This window comes from Strigops habroptila, chromosome 5, assembly GCF_004027225.2.
Source record: "Strigops habroptila isolate Jane chromosome 5, bStrHab1.2.pri, whole genome shotgun sequence".
Lineage (NCBI taxonomy): Eukaryota > Metazoa > Chordata > Aves > Psittaciformes > Psittacidae > Strigops > Strigops habroptila.
Genome location: NC_044281.2, coordinates 44386155 through 44412604, shown reverse-complemented (window position 1 = coordinate 44412604; position 26450 = coordinate 44386155). Strand labels below are relative to the sequence as shown.

At 37.4% G+C, this 26450-nt stretch overlaps 1 protein-coding gene across 17 annotated transcripts in view; it reads left to right on the top strand.

Moving 5' to 3' along the window:
- Positions 1 to 26450, top strand: part of MBD5 (methyl-CpG binding domain protein 5) — a 152088-nt gene that overhangs the window by 72819 nt on the left and 52819 nt on the right. For 14 of the 17 annotated variants that reach the window (XM_030486981.1, XM_030486977.1, XM_030486982.1 and 11 more), the window contains 3 exons: positions 8378 to 8515; positions 12986 to 13177; positions 18253 to 18310. The gene's annotated coding sequence lies outside the window, so the exon portion shown is untranslated. Of the gene's footprint in view, positions 1 to 1771; positions 2681 to 4164; positions 5681 to 8361; positions 8516 to 12985; positions 13178 to 18252; positions 18311 to 26450 lie in introns of those variants that run through there. The other 3 variants (XM_030486988.1, XM_030486984.1, XM_030486990.1) reach the window with 3 other exon arrangements.

Here is a 26450-nt window from a genome sequence, read left to right as displayed (position 1 = left end):
TTCTTACCTCTAGGTAGAGGGCCCTTAATGTAGACAGGGGACATGGATGTGCTTCTGGCCATGGAAGGCAGTGGGACTGTTGAGGTCCAGCCTGCTTCTGGGGAGTTCTGGAGTTTCTTAGTGTCAGTGTGGAAAGAAGCTGACACTGGATTAGGAAAACTGTCTTCATTTCTTGCCTTACTCTTGCTTTGCTCAAACTACCAGCTTAGGTATTTATCTATTTTTAGGCTTTTAACTGAAAAAGTCTTTTATGACTAGAAATGCTTCCATAGCCATCAGTTGCTTAAACCAGCCTGTGACCATACCCGTCAGTGATACTCTCTGCCAGCTGCAGCTCTCTCTAGTTTGCTCTAACGTCATCAACAGCCTCCCTGGAGGAAGGTGCGTGCTTTCCTTACTATGCTTCTTTAATCTTGGTGAGGGCTGAGGAAATTCACTGGGACAACATTTCCGTTGATAAGACTCCACTGAGAGATACCAAAGAAATGGAGAATCGTATCCGGGGGATGAGTAGCAAGGGAGAGTTCAGCTGGTGTCAGGGTGAGATGCGTTACCACGTTAAGAAGAGAACCTGAGCAGGAGATGAAGTTTCACGACTGTACAAAGTGCAGGTTGTCTACTTGATATGTGTGGAGGATTAGATCCAAGAGCAAAAGTTTGGTCAGGAGAGGAAAAGGTGAAGGAGTGAGAGGAGTTGTTAGTGAGAGAGTGCAGGAACCAGCTTTCCAATAAAAACCATGAAAGCATCACAGCTGCTTCTGCCAGAGGGGCAGAAGGAGAGACATGCAAGAGGATTTGTCCTTTACTCCTCTGACAAGAACAAGCTAGAGGAATTGAGGTACACCCATCAAGCTTGATGAGTTCTCTAGACATCTCTTCATAGAATCACAGAATGGTTTGGGTTGGAAGGGACGTTAAAGACCATCTAGTTCCAACCCTTTCACCACGGACAGGGACACCTCCACTAGACCAGGTTGCTCAAAGCCCTGGGGAACCTGTGCCAGTGCCTTGCCACCCTCGCAGGGAAGAACTTCTTCCTATATACCTGTGCTAAGTATCCCCTCTGCCAGTTGAAAGCCATTCCCCCTTGTCCTGTCCCTACATGTCCTTGTAAAAAGCCCCTCTCCAGCTTTCTTCTTGGCCCCTTTAGGCACTGGAAGCTGCTCTAAGGCCTCCCTGAAGCCTTCTCTTCTCCAGGCTGAACAAGCCCAACTCTCAGCCTGTCTCCGTAGGAGAAGTGCCCCAGCCCTTGGAGCATCTCTGTGGCCTCCTGGACTCGCTCCAACACATCCACATCTTGCTTATGTTGAGGGCCCCAGAGCTGAATGCAGCAGTGCAGGAGGGGTCTCACAAGAGCGGAGTAGAGGGGGAGAAGCACCTCCTTCAACTTGCTGGTCAAACTGCTGGTGATGAAGCCCAGGATTTGGTGGGCTTTTCATATGCTTGAGAACATGATTTTCATGGCCTGCCTAGCATGGTGTTCTCGAATTCTGAAGCTGAAAAGCTTTTGGCAGGTTTGGAGTGCTGACTGCTGAAACCTTTCTGAGGGCAGTCCAGATTTTGCACTTTTTATGAATGGCTTTCTTATTGACCTTAGGATTTTTCTGTGCACTGTAGTTATAGGCTACAGTCAAATCACTTTTTTGTGGATAAAAAATTCAAAGTTTTTTCTTTTGTAGCTATCAGGTTAAAATTATGTTTTCCTCTTTTGCCAGATTTCTGTGCCTTTTTATTCGATTTTTTGATTGGGATTTTTTGTATTTTGTATATAATATACATGTTGTGCATTTATATAAAACATTACATAGGTATTAGTATTTCGGTATTTCAGTGAGGGTTGATGTTCAGAGTGGGGTTTCAGGAAAAATTCAGCTCTGTCAAATTTTACAGCAAGGAAAGTTACTTTTATGATCACAGCAGTGACCAGAACAGGACATGATTAATGTATCAAGGCTTGTCTGCTGTCACCATAAAGCTTCCAAATTAGTTAATTCATTAAGACATCATGAGGTCTTATATATGTTTATATATTAACTATTGTCCGAGGCATTTTTCTCATCTGTGGCCTTTTCACAAACTGCTGACAACACTTCAGAAAACCTTGCAACAAAGAAGTGAGTTTTATTAGCCTTTTAAGAGGATGGGTGCCTTTTTCCCCAATGACTTTTGGTACATTTGTCATTAAAGCAGCTTAATAGTATTTCATGTGTCCATTTGGCCTTACTGCTGCTTGCAGCAGGTGATACATATTTCTGAAAATCAGAGCAATGATTGATGGTGTAGTACCATGGTCCTTAGAAATACTTTAAAAACAGACTTCATAAAATCTGTTGAAGCTTTCCGAAAAATTGGTTCGATCCTAGGCTAAATGTTTAGAGAATGTTGCTCTCTATGATATTTTTAAAATTATAAAACAGATTCAAGTAGTAGGGCATTTTATATAAATATAGACTCAATAACGATCCCATGTGAATTGTATTAAACTCAGTGGGAAACTATCTATTAACCTTAGTAAGAATAGAATTAGAATTCCAGAAACTGAATTCTGCTTTAGCAGTCCTGTGTCAGGGGATTATTAAAATACCATTCTGATATGAATTACTATCCTGATATGAATTACCATAAATGATGTAACATCCATCAATGAACTGGACAATTAGTAGTACTAGTTAGTAGCAATGTCAGTTTGAAAGAACTGCTTACAGGAAACGCAATGATGAGTATTCCTTGATGGTGAAGAAGGCAGCCTTCAGGGTACATGCTGGGTAATGAAATTAAATTCCTTTGCTATGTGTATTAGTTTTGAACTTTCTCAGCTTTTCCAGTTTCAGTGGGGATACTTGCTGTAGTTTGCTTGCCCAGGCTTTTTTGTAGCATGACAAAGTTCAACACCTTGAAGGTGTTGCAGAGATATTAGGTAATGAAATCTGTGTGTAAGATAACTTTGGTTATCATTTTATCAGGAAATATTAACACCCATAGAGGGATGATAGAAGCAAAGAATATGGGAAGTGTGAGTGCAACAGTGATGAATTTGGTCACATCAGTAAATAAGCAAAGGGTAAAGCTCAGCATGTTAAAACCATGGGTACTGCAGTCAGTAGGGGTTAATGCTAGTCTCTGACTAGCTTTATTTCCCCTTTAAAAAGCTTTTTTTCTTAGCTTCTCTAAGAATTTCCAATTATCTTATACTGGAGCAGTAACGACAAAAAAGTTTTTATGTGGTGTGTTCATGCACGTGGATGGGGTGATTCCTTTCTATGCGAACTTCAGATGGACAACATAATATTTCAGGTTTAGGAGAAAACAGGTTTCTCTGCCACCACCATTGATTATAGCCCAAGTGAAGACCAAAAGAAGATTGATGCAACGAGTCTGTGCTGGGCACCAGTCATCGAGTCCTCCTCCTGTCAACTACTATGGGAGCATTTGACCTGTGCGAGAGTTGGGAATAATCAAGATTTGCCAGTTATGGAAAATTATGCCAAGAATTTTTGAGTAAGAAATAACACAGAAAAGTTTGTTATTTTCTTTTTGGATGATTTAAACAATGGCATAATGTCACTTTTAGAAGAAGACACTTTCTTATGTGATGATGCAGTATCATGAAACAGAAATATAAACTGTTAGTGTGTGTGCTGCATTAAACTTCTTTCCTAATGAGTTTGAAGCTTGGGATATTAAAGTCCAGGTATCCTTTTCTTCTGCTTCTTATGCTGTTGGTATATTTATTCCAGTATTTGGACGGTGCTTCAGCTGCTTACACCGTGTTCTCAGAGGAATGGAAAACTTACAGTCTTGGTGTCAACACAAATATGTTTACTATAAAATAATCCGAATCAGAATATAGAAATTGATACATTCTGGTGGGTTGAGTTAGTTCTTGCCTAGGAAACAAGTATTCTAGCATGACGTGGAAGCACTCAAGCAGCCAGAGAGGCAGCAGGGAAGCTGAGCAGGACAGAGTGATTCAGCCATTTTCAGGAGAGTATTTGTGCCTCGTCCATGTGTATTTACATTAATTGAAAGAGAATGCATGTAACACTTGTTATTGGCCTTTAGGCAATTTGTAAATATGCTTTGGAGACTCTGCTTCTGCAACTTGTATCCATTACAAAGCACAGAAGAGGTTAAAAGTCATAATCCAGGTCTACTGACCCCAAGGTCTGTATATTAGTTTCTGATGTCAAGGTGTGGTGCAAAAGAGAAGTGAAGCTGTGTAAAAATTCTTTCTTTTCATGTGCTGGGGGACAAAAAGGAAGACTTTTTGCATTTGCTGTTAGTGGAACCAACATTCCTATCAAGAGAAAAAGGTGATTGATTTATTTATACAATTCTTTTTCAGTGTAGGACTATTGTCAATTTTTGTCACAGCTCGCTCTTGAGTGAATGAGAGGCTGAGTTTGCACTTCGTCCAGTGGGGATCCCTGGGGTGGGACAGCGGTTATTTCTCCTGTTGGGGTTATTTTATCAAATTATTATGTGTTCACTTTTGGGTATTTATATTTTTTTATGTTAAGGCTTTATGTTAGCCGTAGAAATCAAGAAGAATGGATTAATATTGTCCTCCCTAGAATGACTCTTGTTCTCATAGGCGGCTCTCATGCAGCTTTTGAAATAGCACTGTGTTTCAGGTAGTGACAACTACAGAAAGAAATTCAGTTATCGGTTAGTTTACAGTAGTAATGACTACATTTTTTTACTGATTCATTCTTTTGCACCTTTAACAGCATTTGTTTAGGAAGAAAAGCAGAGGAAAGACAAATTGGTATTATACAGAACGAAAATTGTTTATCATCTCAGTTCTCATCAGTTTCACAGTTCTCTCTATATTAAATTAAAGATCAGTGAAGGAGAAAAGTAGATTACATTTCCATTGTGAGCTAGAAAATAGAAATGCATGTACAACAGGTATGCAAAGTAGCTAATGGAAGTAAATCAAATTTTTAAAAGGCTGTGTGTTACAGATAAATGAAAATAATTTTTAAATTACTTGTTAATTTCTTAATTCAAAGATGTTTTCACAAAACCAAAATAAATTGCAATGCATGATTATTTGAGAGAACTTTTAGTTTCCATACCTTACAGGTCCAAATCTTGAGTATTAACTTGATCAAAATATCAAGAACAAGGAAGCGGAAAACATATTACTGTTTAATGTACAAAATACAGGCAAAGGCTTGCCATAGCAACCAGCTGTTAGGTGAGACGGGTGCTGTGGTACATGGGCCTGCACTGTGCTTACCTCTTTATTACCCAGGATTGCACATGGGAGGGATTTTCGTCGTCGTTGGAAACTGATCTATTTGTCAATTTGATTGTTTTCATTCCATTTTTAAATTGCTGGGTGAAGATTGCATGTGTACTGTTTCTGAATAGCAGCGTGCACCTTTCCTGTCAAAACCAAGGCTTTTTGTAAAATAAATGTCTTTTCATGAGCGTAAGATACATTATTAGTACTTGTCACTTTCTTTATGAAAGTATCAGGTACGAGGGATTTATAAGCTTGAGACTATTGACTAAATTGATGTCTCTGATTTTTTCCTCTTGCAAATTAAAACTCTATTTCTTTTTTTCTCCTGTAAGTGGAGGCAAAAAAGTAGCTGGTATCCCTTCTTACATCTTCTCTGCTTAAAGCTGCATCCACTCAAATGACACCATTGCCAAATCTGTGAAAATTGTTAGTATCTTGGCCTTACAGCTATATATTATGTACATAAAACAAATATGTTAGTATGTTAGCCTTATAGCTATATATCACATAAAGAAAACAAATGTGTTAGTATGTTAGCCTTATAGCTAATTTTTGAATTAGCTTTTCTGGAAGACCTGCCTGTTGTTACTGTATCTCACAGAAATACAGATTTTTTTTAGCTTCAATGTTTTTCACTTGGTATATTGTGGTGTTAGGCAGTTAAAATGCATTTTCGAAGTTATATTAGTTATTTCGAAGTTATATTATTGGCCAACTTGTTGCCATAAAAAAGAAGAGTGCACTTGGAAAAGGCCATATGTTCATGCAAAGGTAATCTTGGAAGGTGGGATATTTGCTTCTTTTTTTCTTATGCCATCTGTCGTGTTTTAATTTCATTTTCTCCAGATACCATGTCAGATAAATATTCAGACAATAGATCTGAATTCTAATCAGGAATAAGGAAGCAAGATTATTATTTCCAACAGCTATGTCGTGGTTTAACCCCAGCTGGCAACTGAGCCCCATGCAGCCGCTCACTCACTCTTCCCTGGTGGAATAGGGAGAGAATCAGAAGGGTAAAAGGGAGAAAACTCATGGGTTGAGATATAGACAGTTTAATTAGAAAAGCAAAAGCTGCACAGACACACAAAGCAAACCAAGGAATTCATTCAGCCCTTCCTATGGTCAGACAGGTGCTCTGCCATCTCCAGGAGATCAGGGCTACATCGCATGTAACGGTGACTTGGGAAGACAAATGCCATCACTCCAAACATCCCTGCCTTCTTTCTTCTTCCCCCAGCTTTACATCCTGAACATGACATCATATGGTATGGAATATCCCTTGGGTCAGTTGGGGTCAGCTGTGCCAGCTGTGTCCCCTCCCAACCCTTTGCCGTCCCCTCGCCTCCTCACTGGTGGTGTGAGGAGCAGAAAAGGCCTTGGCCCTGTGTAAGCGCTGCTCAACAATAACTAAAACACCAGTGTGTTATCAGCAGTGTTTCCAGTACAAATCCAAAACAGCCCCATAATAGCTACTATGAAGAAAATTAACTCTACCCCAGCCAAAACCAGCACAAGCTTTACGATTGCTTTAGTCAGGTACTTAGACCAGACTTTTTTAGACATGCCTAACTGCTCTTTGATATTATAACAGATAAAATTTAGAATTAGGATCGTACATTTTGAATATGTAGACACCTAAATATTACTTTTACTTAAACAATGAAATATCCTGAATTCCTCATATGAAAACAGGAGATGAAAAGATATTTGCGATACTGCAGTGCTCTAAAATAAAATAAGTGAGCAAACATATTGAATTTCCCCAAGCACTTTGGACTGGCATGAGCTGAATTCACTGCTGCTCTTTCCACTTGGAGTTACTCATTCCTGTACATGTGCCACTTCTTCCTAAGCATCTAGGCCAGCACAAGCATTCCTCCAGCCACAGAGATTAGGGAGCCGATCTAGGTTAAGACTAATCCAGCAGATATACACAAATTGGCTCCCTTTTCTGATCCTCTAGTCCAGATCCACTGTTGGTTGCTGCGGAGGAGAAGGAGTGGCACTGACCAGCAGCGCCTGGCCTGGAGCAGGAGGAGCCTTTAAGTAGAGCTTTGAGTTGTGCCCTCTAACATGATGAGTAAGGGGCTACACCTTGGGCATTGCCTCGTTGAGAACAGTCCCATGTTCCGGGAAAATTGAAGAAGGAAGGAAAAAAGAATCTGGTGTCCCCATAGTTTTCAGGCTTTCTGCTGAGGAGCTAACAGAGCCCTGATATAAGCAGGTCTTCTGGATTGATTTAGATTGCGGGTCTACATTGGGAAACCTGAAAATCCTGTGATCCCTGTAGTTAGTCCAAGTGTAATCATGCAAAGATATTTTCACCAATTGTTGATGCTGGTTATAAGAATAAAATTAAATACAAGGCTCTGGTTAGGCTGAGTTCATGATTCTCCATCACATGTTCAAGCCACAGAATTAATTGTAGTTATGTTTTGTCTTATGGGAAAAACCTACAAGGCATTTTAGGGAAAAATGCCTGCAAGTCTAAAATCTACTTTCAATGGTATCTAAGATACTTTGGGGTTTTATGCTCATTTATATATATGAATATGTGTGTGAGTATATATATAGAGAGAGGTGTGTATAGAAACTAGATATAAATAAGCAAAACTGGGCATCTTTTTTACAATTTTGGTTCTCTGAAGTTTTATGGTAGATATTTTCAAGAATTTCTCTTTTAAAAGTCTTTCTATCTATTCTCCAGCTGTGTGGCTTCTATTTCTATAGCCTTAAGTTCTGTAGAAGGGTGAAGCAGTGGAGGATGTGGCCAGAGTTGGTCACTGCCCTTGGGCAGCAGGATTTTCTTCTGATCTTGTGTTTATGGTCAATGAAGAAAGAGAGATTCTTCTAGAGGGCACTTCAGAATAGAACTGTATGTAGGGTCAGATTAGATTAATTTATTTTAAGTCATACTTTGGACTCTACCTTTCTTCACTGACTGCTGAGGGTGCCTAAGTAAACTCACCACTTTTGTTCAATGTTTGCTTTTCTGAAAGCACCCATCATTTTTGTGTAGCGAAGCAGTCTGATAGAGAAGCCATGGAGTCTATGAGAAGTACAGGTATTGATAGCTTGTCGTTTTGCAAATCCTATTTTAGAAGATTTATTTTATTGCAGGAAGAAGAGGCTTTATCACAACCAAACAGACAGAGAAAGATACAGACTTGAAGAAACGGCACTTCTCTAATTCTTTCCAAAAGTTCAGAAACTCACCAAAATCTGGTGGATTAACTCCACCGGTCTTCCTGATTTGAGGTAAGTGAATTCTCTCTTTACCACTCTTTTTCTTCCTGTCACATATATATGGATAGTAAACACATATATGAACAGTAAACACAGTGATTTCAGATCAGATGTTTTGAAAAATTTTTCTGTTTTCTTTGATGTGTCAAAAAATAATGGGCTTTTAGTAGACTGGTGTTACAGGCAGCATTGTTTATCTGATGGAAATGTAGTGCCACCACTAGAAAGTAATGATATCATGTTTATTTTTAGTATTATGGATGACAGTGCAATTACTAAATATAATTTTGTGTGACTTTTCCACTTAAGAAAATTAAAATAGCAATTATTAGAAATAAAATCAGACCAGATCCTTGTAAATGGGTCTCAAAGCTTTTGCTGATATTTTCCAGCGTGAAGCTCATGGCTCTGATTTGGTATTAACTCTTTTGGAAGAGTGTTTTTCAGTTATGCCACTGAATAAAAGGGAAGAATAACTTGAGAAACGGCCAGTAATAAAGTTGATTGGTTTAGAAAAAATATTTTTAAAACTTACCTGAATTAAAAAAGACACCCGGTAGGCTGCCATTCTCTTGCTGTACTCATTTGTGGCAGCACCCAATTGAAAAGTTATTGTTTGTTTCTCTTTGTGGAAGATCTTTGTTTGTTTGTTTGTTTGTTTGTTGGGGTTTTTGTTTTGGTTTTTGGGGGATTTTTTGTTTGGGTTTGTTTTTCGGGTTTGGGGTGGGTTTTTTTCATTTTTTCTTATGGAAAGTAGAGTATATTTAATTTTAGATATATCAAATACCATAGTTGGAAGAATATTGTATGTATTTTAAGAGATTAGATGGGGACAGGATTTTTTTAATCTGTTAGCACAGACTTGTTATGTAAATAGAAAACTCACAAAGAGAACGAGACAGCACATGCACTGAAAAAACAGATGTCTCTTACCCAGAAATACATTCACCATTAGATTCCTGCAACTTGCCGAGAACTCATTGGGAAGTTTATTGTTAAAGATATGTATGCAATCAAAAGATAAATATATTGCAGTCACTGTCTAAGGCCTGTACACTCTCTGAAGGATAAACTGGTCTTGTCACGCATGATGCAGTGCTGTTGAATTACACCTAGAACAGTCTGTGGCAATCACCTTCGTACATTAAAAAGTAGACTTCAGAAGTATGAGTGTGTTTTTTCAATCTCAAGTGTCCGTTTTTTAATTGAAAAAACCAAACCAGAACAAAACAAAAAACCTCCTTTGGATATTTTTTACAAACGCTTATTTTTAATTCTTTCTCACAAAAACTGGCAGTTCCTAATAAAGGAAGATAGGAAGGGTAGTTAAAAGGAGAATGAAACAAAGACTTTCAGGAGGGGAAAAACAACTCAGAACTTACTGAATTCACCACCAAAATTCTCTTTGCTCACCGCATAGGAGCCTTTTGATTATCACCAGTAGTCTATGCTAAGTATTTATAAAACTGTATTCCATAGCTGGTCATCCGTCTCTATGGCTCTCCTATTTTGATGCTAGTAAGTTTGTCAATGGCATTTGCATAATTTAGTTAATGTCTGGTTTTTTCAGAAGAAACTTTAATTCCATCTTTGCTTACACATTTGCATATGCTCAGTTTGGACAATTTTTATCATTAATTTATTGTTACTGTTTTATTTAGGTATAAGTTAAAAATCAGGTTTTTTATTTGAATTCTTTTTAATAATGCTTTTGTGTAGATTTCTTGAGGCCTTTATTGAAGCTTCTTTTACTGATGCTACTTCAAGCCTTAGTACTGTCCAGATGACCTAGTTATTTTAAGCCCTAGTATGACTTGGGTTTCCTTCTTGGGATATTTCATCCACCTATTGAAATTGTTTGCAGTAAATTAGTTTTACAGTGTTTGCTGTGATTAGCATTATATGCTCAAGGGCAGTTCTTCATAAAAATGTCTCTTATCAATACCTTTCAATGTGTTTAAACATTAATAAATAATTTACATGAAAAATGTAATATCCATGGTGAAATTACAATCTAAAATATATTTGTATGCAAATTCTTTAATGGTAGGTTATACCATCTGTCTGGGGTCTTTTACTGTAAAGATAAGCTATGTTGTGAAGCCATGGATTCTTATTTATCTATTTTATGAATAACCTGCATAAAAAAAAATACTAATTCTTTGCAATATTTCATGCAGCTTATATACAGCAGAAACAAGTTTAAATTTTCTGTCATTTCTACAAATTAAGCAGTTCTCATGTTTTAAGTTTAGATGTTAGATTTTAAGATCTGGAATTTCTGGAGTAATTTAGCAAACGTTGGCTTTCAGTTTCTTGATACGCTGAAGCTAGTAGCTAAGATAAGAGCCCAACCTTGTGAGTCCTGTGAAGGCTTCACAGGATAAAGTCTGGTGTGTCTCATACTCCATGAGATTTGTATCATTCTCCTTTCACAGTGTATCTGACTTCGTCGCGAGTAGCCTTTACTGCAGCTCTATCCATCAAATACCCCCGTTCTTCACCTGCAGTAATTGTTTTTCAGTCATATATACTCATTATTTGGATCCCTATAACTCCTTGCATTTGTAAACTCACAGTTCTATTTGTTCAACAAAGTCGTTTAACCCTTTCAACTAAGGGAAAGAGAATTTATTTTACTAGTAGCCAGAATCTTAATTTTGTTATGTATGTTTTATTATTTCTTTTAATAATTTTAATAATATCTGTCGACTGGATGTACTTTGTTAGTATCCTAGATACATAAAAAACATTCAGTATTAAGAACAGGTAAGCCCTGTAATGTTAATACACTAAATGTATAGTGCTCAAACATGGAAGCTGTTTAGTGTCCCAGTCTTTAAGAAAATCTAAACATACATTCATATATAGGAATAATTTTCAAAGTTACATTGGTTGGGGAAGAACTTTAGCAAGTTAGTTTTTCTTCTAAGTAGTTTGCATATAAATAAACTGTTTACTGAAAGGGTTGGTAAATGGAGTCTGAAACAACCAAGACTCTTTTGTACCCATTTTTACAAAATGCTGTGCCCCAATTTTGCCCTTAAATTGTGAGTATGGTGGTCAACTGATAACTCAGTTAAATTAATGGTACTAATGAAGTCAATAAAAGCCAAAAGCAGGTGACCACCAAGAAAGCGAAAAGGTTTTGCTTATAAACTTCATGAAGATATTTTAATAATCATAATGAATATGGTATTTGTTATTTTCAGCCAATGCACTTTATGTGACTTGTGTGCTTATACCCTTTTTGTCTGACTTATCTGAAATTTTTCATTCACATTTTGTATCAATGGATTTTCTGTTAGGGGAGAAGGTTTTAACAACCAAGACCTTTACTGTGATGACAAATGGATTTAGAAGAGATTCCAAACACGTCATCTGGAAATCAGAACAAATTAATTAGACTTTCTGTAGGATTTAGAAAGCATCGACTGGCTCTGTGGCATCTATTTTAATAAAATATTTATTCTTAAAAAAAAAAAAAAAAAGAAAAAAGAAAAATCCACAATAATTCTGAATTTGTTAAAATGTGTATTTCTAATCCCTCAGGCTTTCAGGTATAATATTTTGATGGCTTACATTAACTCTTTTGAATATGTCTGCAACCTAATGAGCTCCAATCCATTTCACCTCTGAAAGAACTAATTAATTGACTTAAAGTCCTGCAACCACTGTTCACTCCTTTCAGTGTCAGGGAGATTGAAACTGGCACAATCAAAGCCTAACTAACTCTTAAGTCATTGGAGGACTGCAGGGTCATTTTGGTGGTGATTCTGAAGGAAATGGCTCAATACAGGCAGATGTTATGGAATAATCCAAATTCTGGTTCAGCTGGGGGTTCTGTGTACCTGTGCAGACTAATTTAATAGCTCATCGACAGTACTGGTGGAACCTTTTAGAAGGCCATTTCCAATATTATAGTTCTTCAGACCCTAGACTTTTTGCCTTTTTAGTTGAATGTTTTTAGCATGAATCAGTACAACTCAAATTGTCTAAAGATACAACCTTTTTCATATGCATAGTAGTTTATAGAACTAGACAGGGACACCTTCCACTAGACCAGGTTGCTCAAAGCCTCATCCAACCTGGCCTTGAACACTGCCAGGGATGGGGCAGCCACAGCTTCTTGGGTAACCTGTGCCAGTGCCTCACCGCCCTCACAGGGAAGAACTTGCTAATACCTAATCTAAATCTGCCCTCTTCTAATTTAAAGGCATTAAAGTTCCATCATAAGAATCCATATACTCATATTTACAGAAATCTACTTTTCTTCTGGACAGTGAACCACCAAAATGTAGTAAAAGAGATCTTTTTTTTTAATCAGTTCTAGTCAGAGCCATCCTACCTTTCTTTAAAAGCAAATATTATGACAGTTTATACTACAAAGTAATTGGATTAGGGCTTACAAAGCAGTCAGGAAAAGTGAAATAAAAACATTTGGCTCATTCTTTAATTTAAATAATGCAACTGTCTCAACAGATGTAACGTGGGGTGCAAGAGTTCCTCAGATGAGGGCTGTAGTAAGACAAGGAGCCAGCCCCAATGGAAATAGCCCATTATCGAGATCTAACCGGGACACTATCTAAAGCAAAGCTGAAAGTTCATCAAGAAATTTAAGAAGCCAAAAGATCCCCAGGATAACTAGAAGCAAGACTATGAGGAGTAATGTAGGTAAGTATTCAAAAGTAAATCAATACGTTTATTAAGCTGGGCAACTTTTAATTTTATTTTGATAGTTTTATGCTGTGGTAGTAAAGCTTGTTACAAAATGCACTTCAAGTATAATACAAAAGATTTGAGCCAATGTTAAAAGAAAAATTAAACAGAAAAACAGCAGACATCTTCAACATCTAATGGTGCTGAAGTAGAAAAGTAAACAATTTAGCAATTCATATCTTTGTACAAGATAGCGCACCCATACATGGACCTTTTTGATAAGAGAACAAAGAAAAAAGCATTCTTGACCTAGATTTAACAGATTGTATTGAAACAGCATATGAAGCACAGTATTTTAATGGTTAGAAAATTACCGTTTTGTGACAGTGTGATTCATATGGAGTATTAGTCATAATTGGTAGTAATATATTTTGACATAATTAAACAACAGAATTCCAGTTATCTGTATCGGAAAATATGCAGCACCATTCTTGACCTAGATTATATTGCAGTAGCAAAGTGGAGCTGCCTTGCCCAGAGATGAAGCCAGAACTTTACAGTAAAATATAAAATGAAATGCTCTTATTCTTTTGCATTTTCATAATCAAAATATAAGGTTATACCATGTCAACAACCAGCAGATGGAGAAAAAGAACGTCCTAGGATGCTCAAAGAACACGCTAGGAAACTCAGCTATAAATACCAAGCTAATTCCATAGCTTTAAGATTTCTCCGAAGCTTTTTTAAATCCCTCCAGAAAAGACTGAAGAGATCTCTAATCTGAAGTGCCCCAGTTGAAGAAATGTGTACCTTTTTATTTTTGTATAAAATTATGTTAATCTACAGTAGATTGTTTGGACATCCTAATGAGTCAGTGTAGTATGTGTACAATATTTATTGCATCAAAATAAGGTTTTTAGACACATCAGTACGTTCTCATTCTTATCAGTACTTTCTTCGTCAGAGAAAATACAGAATTCAGTCTGATCACCTCTGAACTGATATGTATAGTATTCCCATAGAATACTTGATGTACACAACTCATGTTGAGTCCGTATTTTTTAGAGAGCTGTCCCTTTCAGTAGAGAGCTAACAGAAGAGCCATCTTCTTTGGTAGGATTTTATGAAAATTTGGGAGATCTTTTGGTATTTTTTTTTCCTTTGCATTTGTAAATCATACCTGTGCAACCTAATGTTGTGGCTATATTTAGAAATATGTGTTTTTTCTGGCTTACGTTCTAAATTCCTGAGAGCAGGCTTTCAGGTTTCATGGCATTCCAACAAAGTTGTTATTCTGTTGTAATTGAATTTGGGGAATCTGCAGTGTGAACAAGTTCCAAGACAAGTGTCTGTAAGAAAACCTGGCTTGTGAGATAGTTGAATTGCTGACTGTATAAGAGACAGGATTCTTTTCTCCATAATGTTGGATGAAAAGATACATACGCTTGTATTACTTGAGCACTCTGTAATGTTTCCTCTTGAAGTCAGCAAACCCAGTAGCTGGTGATGTCATGAGACAGTAACCATGGAGTGATATGGGTTGGAAGAGATATCTGGAAGTAACACAGGATGGCTAACGTTGAAATGGACCTCTGGAAGTCATCTTGTCCAACCCCCCTGGTGAAGCAAGGTTACCTAGAGCAGGTTGCCCAAGATCATGTCCAGACAGCTTTTTAAGTTTTCCACGGACGGAGACTCTGCCACATCTGCAGGCAACCTGTGCCAGTGCTCTCTCACCATCACAGTAAAAAAAGTGTTTCCTAATGTTCAGACAGAACTTCCTGTGTTTCCATCTGTGCCCATTACCTCTTGTCCTGTTACTGGACACCATTGAAAAGAGCCTGGCCCTCTCTTCTTTGCACCCTTCTGTCAGGTATTCATATGCATTGAAAAGATCCTGCCAGATCCAGAATTTTCCTAATATTTCCTAAAACTTTCCATGTTGCACATGTGACTGCTGCTCATCCATTGACTGTGGATGTCAGAGGAGATTCTGTCTCCATCTTCTGCTTAACCACATGATAGCTAGATGAAGACAGCAGTAAGATCTCCCCAAACATTCTCTTCCTGAGCTTTGGATTAGATATTCAGAAGAAATTTCCTGTGAGGGTGGTGAGGCACTGGCCCTGAGAATTTGTGGCTGCCCCATCCCTGGAAGTGTTCAAGGCCAGGTTGGATGAGGCTTTGAGCAACCTGGTCCAAACCTTTTGACCACCCTAGTGGAAAGTGTCCCTGCTCGTTTCAGGGGATTGGAACTGGATGGTCTTTAAGGTCCCTTCCAGCCCAAACCACTCTATAATTCTATGATTCTCCTTCCATAAGGAAGAATCCTTTAAATTCCTTTAAAATGTCTCTTCCTTTGTACACTTATGTTTTTCTTGAGGAAATGCATTAAAAATAATACCTTTTTCAGAAACTTAGGAGTATCCAATGCATGTTCCCTCTGTAAGAGGAGGACAGTTGGAGAGCTGGGTGGGGGTGGGAATCCCAAATCTTCATTCCTAGGGCACTGGAAATTTTTATTGTCTGACTCAAGACTTGGTATGTGTTCACTGTCAATGAGACCTTAGGTAGAACATATTTTGCAGTACTGGATACTGCCCTTTAAGAAGATTTGTATCAGCCAGAAGAAAGCAAAGCAGAGCAACAAGCTAGTGACAGATTTAGAAAGCAGGACTGTTAAAGAACAGCTGAAAGGATTGGGTTTGTTTATTCTAGGAAAAAAGAGAACATTGTAGGAGGGGCATAAGGCTTTAAAAAGATAAGAGGTTTTTATAAAAGCAATGGTGGCAGTTGCTCTGTTGATTTTTTTGTTGATTTTTTTTTTTTTTTTTAGAGCAAGTTCAGTTTGCACAAAGGATTATTTAGGATAGATGTGAAGAGAAAACAGTCCAAAGTTTTTTGTTTTACCTCATATCTGACTGCAAATATGGATGAAAAACTCTGTCATGAAATCTATGATAGGAATTTTTAAAACTGCATAAAGAAGCAGCTTTCAGAGATGATCTTGATAATTTTGAGCTTCCACCACTGGCAGCGGGCTGAGCAGATTGTTCCTGAGATCCCTCTTCAGATCCTCAGTGTCTGTAATTCTGACAACTTAATTGTAGGATTAGCTTTGTTTCGTTTCCTTGCAAATTTTTTCCTATTACTGATAATATACTTCAGCTTAAGGTGTGTGGTATTTAAGGTCTTTACATGTGGGAGTTTTCATAATAAAAAAAAAAATGAAACAAATGACCTTTTTTAATTCAATAAAATGCTTTGAAATGCTGTTACTGCAAATGGAGTGAAATTCAGGTTCAGGAACCTTTGGAGGTTTGCCAGTGATTTTCTTGAATTCATGTTTCCATTGAGATGGTAGGCTGAAGTGTAACATAAAAAATAAATACATGCAAAACAAATGTGGGAACCTCTCTATATACCTCTCTATAGCTTGAATTCGTATTTCTTAGATTTTTCTGCCAAGACTTTATGGCATTTTTTCATGACACTAATGGCTTTGGTTATGGCAGGTTTTTTGTGACGGAATATGTTTGTGTTACTAAATGAATTCTTTTGATCTCGCTTTAAATACGTTGTGATGAAGAGCTGACTAAATGGTTCTTTGCCTACATTTTTTCCAGTAGCTCATTTTTTGAAGCATGGTGCCAGAACATGCTAACTATGTGTTACGTTCCTACTGTCTGCATTTCCAGAGAGGGTTTTTCCAGCCTATTCAGAGAAAAAAGAACTGTTTAAGTTTTAAGTTAGTATCTGGCACGACACATTGTCCTTTGATTGGGATGAAGTAGTAAGTTTTCTAGGTTCTTATCTTTTTTTGAGCTTTGTTCTTAAACTCTTGCATGTACTGCGACCTTAAAGAGACACATGGTTTTAATTTCTGGGTGCCTGTGGTCCTTACTCTTATTTTTCTTTTCTCTGCTTTGATGAGCTAGTGGAATTCTGTGTACTTGTCAAGCTTCAACGTGAGTCACCCTTTTGTTTAGTTCCTTCTGAAGAGAACCAAACTGTTTTTGTCTAGTTTAGCGTGTGTGCTGTCTCTTACACGTGCAGTAAAATCGGGTTTTGTAGTACATCAGGTGAGCAAAGCCATGGATACCTAGCAGGACAGAGTTGAGCATCGTTACCAGGCATCATCTTGCTCTACATTAAACCGAAGGATTTGGATGGTAAAACATCTCCAAGGAGACTTTCACAACCCCTGTACTGAAGTTGAGATTAGAATGCTTTTTATTATCATAAAAACAAAGGTTTCCCTTTCCAGGAGCCAGACTGCAGTCTTCACAGTGCTCATTTTGGTAGGTTAAAAATACCTTGGTTTTCTTAAAAGTAAATCTCTGAGTGAAGGGGATAGGACAGCCACACAGAAGTTTTTTCACTCAAGAAGCACAAAATCTTCTTTGAAATTAGTGGTATGTGTACAGTTGAGAACTTTGTTGCTGAAATACACATTAAACTTTAGTAGATTTTTTTAAAAGAAGTTGTACGTTAGCTTTTTTTTAAAGATTAGAACTGTGCTTGTGATGTTTTATAGAAACGAAGTGTGTACAAAATACAAAGTGGAAACAGTTACTTCAGAGTTTCAAAGGAGGAATAATATGCTAAGAAACCTCTCTGATTAAGTGTTTATAAACGTGAAGAATTAATTAAAAAGACTCCAGGGAGGCCTTATTGCGGCGTTTGAGTTCTTAAAAGGGGCCTATACGAAAGATGGGGAAAGACTTTTTAGCAGGGCCTGTTGTGATAGGAAGAGGGGTAAAATGTTTTTAAACTAAGAGAGTATAGATTGAGGCTGGATTTGAGAAGAAAATTCTTTACAGTGAGGATGGTAAAATACTGGCACATGTTGCCCCGCGAGGTGGTAGATGTGCCATCCCTGGAGACTTTCAAGGCCAGGCTGGATGTGGTTCTGGGCAACCTGATCTAGTTGCAGTTGTCCCTGCTCCTTGCAGGAGGATTGGACTAGATGACCTTTGAAGGTCCCTTACAACCTAAACTATTCTATCATTCTATGCTTTAATATTGAAATCTTAACATCATAAGTGGACTGTGCTGTCTACTGTTTCAACTGATTCTTTGTTTTTCAGCTTGGAATGAACAAGATGAAGATACCCACCTTCAATCTAACGCTTAATGTGGAAAAAGGTCAGGTTTTTGGTTGGTTGGTCGGTCGGTTGGTTGGTTGGTTTTTTTAATCCTGTGCCCTACTGTTAATTAGTATATTAAGAAGTACTTTGTAGTATTTTGTATGTGCATTACTTTACTTCATAGACCTTAAATAACAAACCAGATGTGATGTTTTAATATAAGAATGAGAAAGAGTATTTTTAAATCAAACAGTGTATTCAGAAAACAGCTGACTCAGACCAGCGTAAGTAGAAAAAGATGCTATAGAAAGTCATGTATACAAACCTTCGTAGAGATTCATTTAAAAATGATTAAACTTACAATTAATGGACCTCTTATATATCAAGAAAAAATGTTTGTCATAATTTTCATGGACTGAAAACATTTAAAAGGATCAAAATCACTCACTTTTTTGTTTTATAAATGTCCTCAAACTTCTGAGTCCTCTTTTAGAAAACAGAGGGGACTCTCTATCTCTTAAATAAAACAGTGGGGCCAAATTCTCCAAGTACTTACACATTCAATTAGTGTATTACTCAAAGACAGTAAGTAATAACCTACTAATGCCAGCGATTCATCCATCATGCTGTACAGGTTTGTAGCATACCAGATTTCAGAGAGGCAGCCCAAGCTCTCAAACACTATTACGCTTATGCCAGATAAGGCTGTGGAGTTTACATTAAGGTGTCTGAATAGCTGATTTTTATGCTATCATATTTTTTTTAATATCTTAAGAGTATTTTCATTAGGGAAATTGCTGAGTAGAGCTACATAATTCAGTAAACAATTTGAAAAATAACACTTGGAGAAAAAATTCCGTGTGTCTAAAAATAGTATGGTCATGTGACTTATTACTTTGGCACAAAAGCATAATTTACAGGTTTAATTTGCAATCCTACTATGTGTCTGACATTCTCTTGCACAGAAATTCAGTTTGAATTATTCAGATTATTTAAATATTGCTGTGTCCTGAACTTAAGGTGTCTAATACAAAGGAGGTTTATATAATTTATTGAGACCTCTGCATTTAAGATATGGGAGTATGATTTTCATTTTTACCATTTTTATTTCTTAGTTTTTGATATCACTGTGCACAGTTAATGGAGATCAGGGGCTAATCCAGTAATTGTTATGCCAGCAGCTTCAAACCTTTCACCATATTTCCAGCAATCTGATTTTTTTCCTTTTTTTAACTGCTTATATAAAATCTAATTGAGTTTTCATATTCAGGTTTTGAAATAGTTACATTTAAATATTCTTTTCCTTTGAAATTAACTTTTTTGTTGTATTTCCCTAGTAACGGGTAAGTCAATAATGTAGACATCTGTCAAGTCGGACTGAATACTTACAGATAGTTATTACCTATATATTTTCTGCGTGTATTTATTAGATACCTTAAAAATATTCTATATCAGATGTTCCTGAAATTTATATTATCTTCACTTTAAAACCATTATAAAACTGTATTTGGTAATTCCAGATTTTTGGAAGCCTGAATCATGAGAATTGAAAGAAGTGTTTTATTTGTTTATTCATGTGCTTGGATCTTTTGAAGTAATTTTAACTTTGGTCTGAAACTTTAAAGTATTTATAGCTAAATCATTTCAATTCTACATTAATTTTAACTTTATCACTTTTTTGACAAATTGCATACCTTCAGTGGTGGTTTTCTAATGAATCAGCGTGATATGTTAGCGAGAGCGATCCCACTGTAACAAAGCAGTTTTTTGTCTATTAATATCCTCTTCTGTTGTGGCAGTTTGGCTTCAAAGGTCTGATTTCTCCCTCTTGTAGGCAAAGATTGCCTTTTTCTTTTCCTTCCGCATTTAGCAGACATCTTTTTTTCTTGTCTTGGAGTCATCGTGACTTTCCCTCTTCTAGAGCTTGATAGTTCAAACAGAATGACAGTTGGTATAGAAAAGTTTCAGTGTTATAACCGTGAAAGATATGTGAAGCCACAGAGAATTAAGATTTACACATGCTTGTTCCAAAATACTAAATTTTGGAAACACATTACATCAACAAAATCAAAACACTTTAAGAGTTGTGGCTTTCTTGTGGCAAGATGGGTTTTGGAGGAGACAGAAATTCCTATTTGGACAAAACCTAAAGGGGACTCAGAAAAAGTGGTCTTCTCAGTTGCAGAACTGATACGTACTAATGGTACATCATCGCTGTGTGATGGAGAAAGCAGTAAAATAACTGAAGAAAAGCCATTCAGAAAAGAAGTTCAAGTGTAATGTCTCTTCATATTGTAGAAAAGCTAGTCCTTCAAAATCTTCAGCAAGGAACCTTGCTTTGCAGCTCTTCTCTCCTGTGGAATACTTTACTTGTCTTGTTTCAAAGAATAAAAAAATAACCAGTTTCTGTAAGACTGTTAAAGCTTTTTGCCTGCAGATTGAAACAAGACCATTGAAACAAGAAACAATGACATTTTGGCCGTTAAAAAAAACCAAAAACACAAAACAGAGAGAGAAAACAAAAACATCCGAGTCCAGGATTGCTTTGCCTAGATTTACAGGTAGCTGAAGATGGACATCGTATATAAATTCCTTATTTTGTTATACAAGTTCACATAAAGTGACAAAGTGGATGTAATACTGTTCCTTCAGTTCTTATTAACATATAGGTTGGTAATATTTTATTTCATAGTATTCCCTAATAAAGATTTTGATAATGGTGCCATGATTCTTACCTACAGAATAACTTGGTTTATTTAAATTGCATACCAAATGTTAATCTTGATGTAAAAAAAAAAAAAAAAAAAAAAAAAATCTGAGTACTTACATTATTTTGAAAGAAGAGTAGGCCTTACTCACATGCACACAGTTTTGACCTATTTCTCTTGTAAAGAAAAAAATTAATGTGGTGGAAGGCCTGAAAGAGCATTATGACTCTTCTGTATTCTTCAGTGGACTCTGTTGGGTGACTCTTGTATTTATTAAATTCTTATTGAGTAGACAGAGCTGAGGTTTTAAAAAGAAAATCCTTTTGTTTCCTGCCATCTTTTTTGACTGTCATGTAGCTCACTTTTGCTTTTTGTCAAAACCCTTTCAGAGATTCTGTGTGTATGGATACATTCACATGTGTACACAAAGGGAGTTCTTGAAAGAGTGTGCTTTCTTCATTCTTTCATTGGAAAGGGAAAACCTCAATTGTTCCCAACTCTGGGAGTTACGCAAATAGATGTGTTAAAAGGCAGTCATACCTTGAGAAGGTTTCTGGGTTTTGAGGATACATTGCACCTCAATGAACTCTAATTTTTACTTGCACTATTAACATTGGTTGGCAGGATATCGGATGTAAAGTTACCACTTCTGATTATTTAACAGCATGCTACTCCAAAATGATCTGATGGAAGAGATTTCTATTTTGTGCTTTTAATGATCAGGTAGAATCTGTGAACATAATCGAGTCTTTCTCCATGAGAATCTTGTCCTTATAGTTTTATTAGTGTAGATTCCTAAATAGTCAGTCTATAGACTGACTGCTTTGGCCGTCTAGTCTGGCAGCATAGGAAACCAAATGCTACAGGGTTCTGTCCACCACAGGCAGGTGAGCAAGGCTGGCTGAGCTGGGGCATGTCCAGTGGGCTACTGGTGATGGTCATTGACTGTGGATATAGACACAGAGGCCTGGACTCTTGAAGGGTTTTTTGCGATTTATGAGTGAATTCATTCAAATAGCTATCATTTTATAGAGTGGTTAAACTGGGTGCCTTCTCGTCCTAAAATGTTCTATAGCATCAAAAGTAGTATATGTTAGGAATACATAAGCCTTGCTATAGTACATTATAGAACTGTCCTTTATACAGTTCAAAATAATTCAGTACCAAAGGTAGTTGGAGTGGTATAAACTGATTTGGCACTAGGGCAATTCAAAATATATTGTTTTAATTCAATCATTCAGTGAAGATCAACTTTCTGGTTGTTGCAATGTATTCTCAACACTCTATATTTATGAATAATACAAAGCTGTCTTTCTCAAACCAAAGCCCAGAATATATCGTGTATATAGCTGTATTAGCGTCTTGGATACCAATACAATGAAATACAGTTGAAAGAAGAAAAGTTTCCTTTATACTTCAGACACATTTGTTTGTTGAATCATTCGCCTAAAAATAGGGCTTTATAAAGTATTCAATACCAGTCTAATTAGTCAAGAGGATGCTTCTTTTCAAAATGGAAAAGCATTCCCAAAAAGTGATGCAACATTTGTATCTCATTAGATGGTACAGGAGAATCCTAACTAGTTGCTTTGATAGACTTAAACAGATTAATAATGGGCAAGAGATAACTAAATGAAAACTCATTTTAACTCTGCGTGGTTTAAAAATAATGCTGTTTAAGAAGCTAAGGCTTCCTGTTATTTCTAAAACCCCAAGACCATGAAGGCATTTCTGTTTCTGAATGTATTTTGTAGGGTTTTCTGTGATAGAAAGGAAAGCCTGGAAAATGAGATTTCGGTTAGTATCTATAAGCAGTGTTTTGTGTATGTTTTACTTCATACCCAAAATCTAGTCATTCCTTAAGTAAGCACTGGGTTTGTACATCAAGAGAGGCAGTCGTTAATTGTAGACCTCTAAGTAGCCTTTGCAGTACATGGAATTGTTAGGCATACTTCGAAGTTCATGTAAGGAAAAAGTAATAGAGCATCTTTGCAATATTAGACTGTCAAAATTTGTCTTAGCTGGCTTTACATCCCCTTATTAATAAAATAAACGTTATATTGGTATTCATATCACGTGATAGAACTGAATCCATGCTATTAGTATCTAATTTAAGTTTCTTTTGACTTTGCACCAAGTTTTCTATTTCACCACTTGACTAAAAAATTCGTAAACATTAAGAGCTGAGTGTGCAAAGAGGCTTCCTAAAATGCAACATTTCAAAAAGTGAGACAGTTGCATTAAGAATTGAAAACATACTTTCAGCATATGAAAATTAAGGAGAAATGGGGGAAGGGCTTGAGGGAGCTAAAGAGGGGAAACAATTCAGTGTAGTTTTGCATAGTTCTCCAATGAAATATTTTTAAGCATGTTGTAATGAAACTGGACTGCAAAACAAATCTAAACGGCATGTCTTGGCGCACAGAAAAAGAAGTAATTGATTTAGATGTGGAAAGTTGCGTTACTTGTGGTGAGATAACATGAGTTGTCTGGAGTTGTTATGAGATTACAGAGAAGAGGTATTTATTACATGGGTTGATGAAAATCAGGCATTTGGACAGAATCCAATGTCCAGAATACTTTGGATTTGATCCAAAATCCAAACACATTCTATCCCAATCCAAAGTACTTCAGATAGAATACATTGATGGAGAAGGGTAAAATGGTGCATCAAGAGATGAGATTTTTCTGCAGTCGAGTTGGAAGGTTCTGGACTGGTAAGAAACGTAGAATCATAGTCAAATGGATGCTCTGAATGTCAGAGTATTCATGGTCAGGCTGATCCCTACTGGGATTTAATGTCTTTTCAATCACAGAACACTTTGCCAAACCTAATAGAGCAGTACCACTGTCCCCTCCAGCTGTCCCTTTAAACTTACAGCTTCGCATCTAGGCTGCCTTATCATATAAAACATATTGTAGAACGAGCCTATGCCAGCACTAAGGTGAGAAAGAGCCGGACCAAGGCTGGTTTAAATAACTGTCATCCTCTTTTTCACTGCTATCTTCTTTAGCTCCTTTTTTTTTTTTTGTTTGGTTGATAACCAGTTATTGGGAAATGCAAAGGGTGTCCTTTGATGAACTGGATTTGAGAGGATTTAAATCTTCTTGGAGAGACATGTACTATGTTTAATTTTTCTATGGTGTTACACAATAAAATAGCAGCTCTGCACATGCAGTTTAGTGAAGGATTTCAGTTCAAAACCATCAATGGCAACCTCTTACTTTTGCCATTAATGCCAGATAGAAAATTGCAATGGTTAGCAGATGTACTGAGTATTTTATTGCCTGCAGTTTGTGGAAATCTGGAAATCTGCACAGAATCGTGCTGGGATTTAGTCAAAAAATCTCACTTCTGTGAGTGTGTTCCTGTACAACTAGTTCCAACAACTAGTTACACGCCAATTACCTACGTACTTCTACATGGTGAGTTACAGACTGATTAGCCATGTACTAAGAGGCTTCCAGGAAGTCTTAGCCCTCTTCTGTGTGATTCATTGCACACAGGCACATTGGTGTGTCCTCACAGACCACAGCTTGCATATGAGCACAGTAGAACTACGAGATAAATGGTCAAATGTAGAAGATGTGAATAGTGTAGTTCACTGTTTCCTGTTTAGGGTGAGCATGGTATTTGAGGTGGTTTTGTACCTGGGGAAAAATGGATCATCATACCTGTGGCTCTGATTCATTCTCATTTTTGACATCACTCAAATCCTAGTGTTAGTTTACAATTCCTTAGTCTCTAGTACTCCTCAAGAAAAAGTGATGCAAATAATAAACTTTGATGGAAGGTATGTGATTGAAGCAGCTCAGAAAGCCCACCATAGTCCTGGGCTGCATCACTAGCATTGAGACTGGCAGGTCAAGGGAGGGGATTCTTCCTCTCTACTCCACTTTGGTGACACCCCACCTGTGTCCAGCTCTGGGACCCCCAACATAAGGACATGGACCTGTTGGAGTGAGTCCAGACGAGTCCATGAAGATGCTCCACGGGCCGGAGCACCTGTCTGATGGAGACAGGCTGAGAGAGCTGGGCTTATTCAGCCTGGAGAAGAGAAGGCTCCAGGGAGACCTTGGAGCAGCTTCCAGTGCCTAAAGAGGCCAACAAGAAAGCTAGAGAGGGGCTTTTTACAAGGGCATGTAGAGATTTGACAAGGAGGAATAGCTTTAAACTGACAGAGGGGAGATTTAGATTAGATGTTAGGAGGAATTTCTTCCCTGTGAGGGTGGTGAGGCACTGGCACAGGTTGCCCAGAGAAGCTGTGGCTGCCCCATCCCTGGCAGTGTTGAAGGCCAGGTTGGACGGGGCTTTGAGCAACCTGGTCTTGTGGAAGGTGTCCCTGCCCATGGCAGGGAGGTTGATACTCGATGATCTTTAAGGTCCCTTCCAACCCAAACCATTCTGTGATTTTTATTCCAATTCACTGTATTCAATAAAAATATTTAAGCATTTCCCAAAAAAGAACTAGTTAAGTGAATTATTTTGCTTCTTTTAGTACTATTTCAAGCTATATGCAGTACAGAAAAATGGTTTATCTTGATTAGATGATAAGTATTATGCTTGTGATGGAATGGGATGTTAGCTGAGGCAAGACATTGCAGAACCAGTAGAAATACAAGGTTACTTTAAAGCATCTCTCTCGCTGCTTGTGCAAAAAAAGAAATTGATGGCTGTTATTTTCTTGTAATGGATCCAGAGCAAGTGCTCTAAATAGCACCATGAGCCACAGCAAGACTAGGCTAAGAGACGAGCAACGCTTTCTGCACTATGTGCTTCCAGTATTTTAAATATATATTTTCTGATTTTACTGTATTACAAAAGGTTAATTCTCTTTAAAAATATTAGGGAAATTATGTACCTATTTCAGCCTTACACGAGACCTACAATAAAAATGCCAATGCGGCATTCAGAAATAATGCTGGAACTTGAAGGTAAATCGTGCCTTAGTTTTGATGAAGCATCATCTGCTACCTTTTTAATCAGGATAAAACCGATCAAATGCCAAAACTTCCACACTGAAAACCTGCGAGAGTCCTGAACTGTTGCCAAGTGCTCTCCAAATTCTGTTTCTGTGCACCAGATTTAGAGATTAAAGGGTAGATTGTTTTCATGTGAGAGAGAGCAAGTAACATTCACCGTAACCTCACAGTTGGTACTCGGTCACCTCACCACTGTCAGTGAGCGGGATCTCATTATTGTTTCCTCATCCCTTCCCTGATTTTGGTCGGCCAAGGGTTACATCCTATTGGAGTGCTCTGGAAAGAAGGTTGAAACAGGTCCTTGCAAAACAGAGCCAGGCTGTTCTAGAAGGCTTCATCCTGCAGAAAATCACACTCATTATTCTGAAAATCGCACTCTGTTCTTCAGATTTCAGTGCCTTAGACAAGCGGGTATGTCCAGCCAGCTCCTTCCTAGTCCACACCCTTCTTGTAAATACCATGGTCTTTTTTTTTTTTTCTTTATGTAGCATTTTGAACTTGACATTT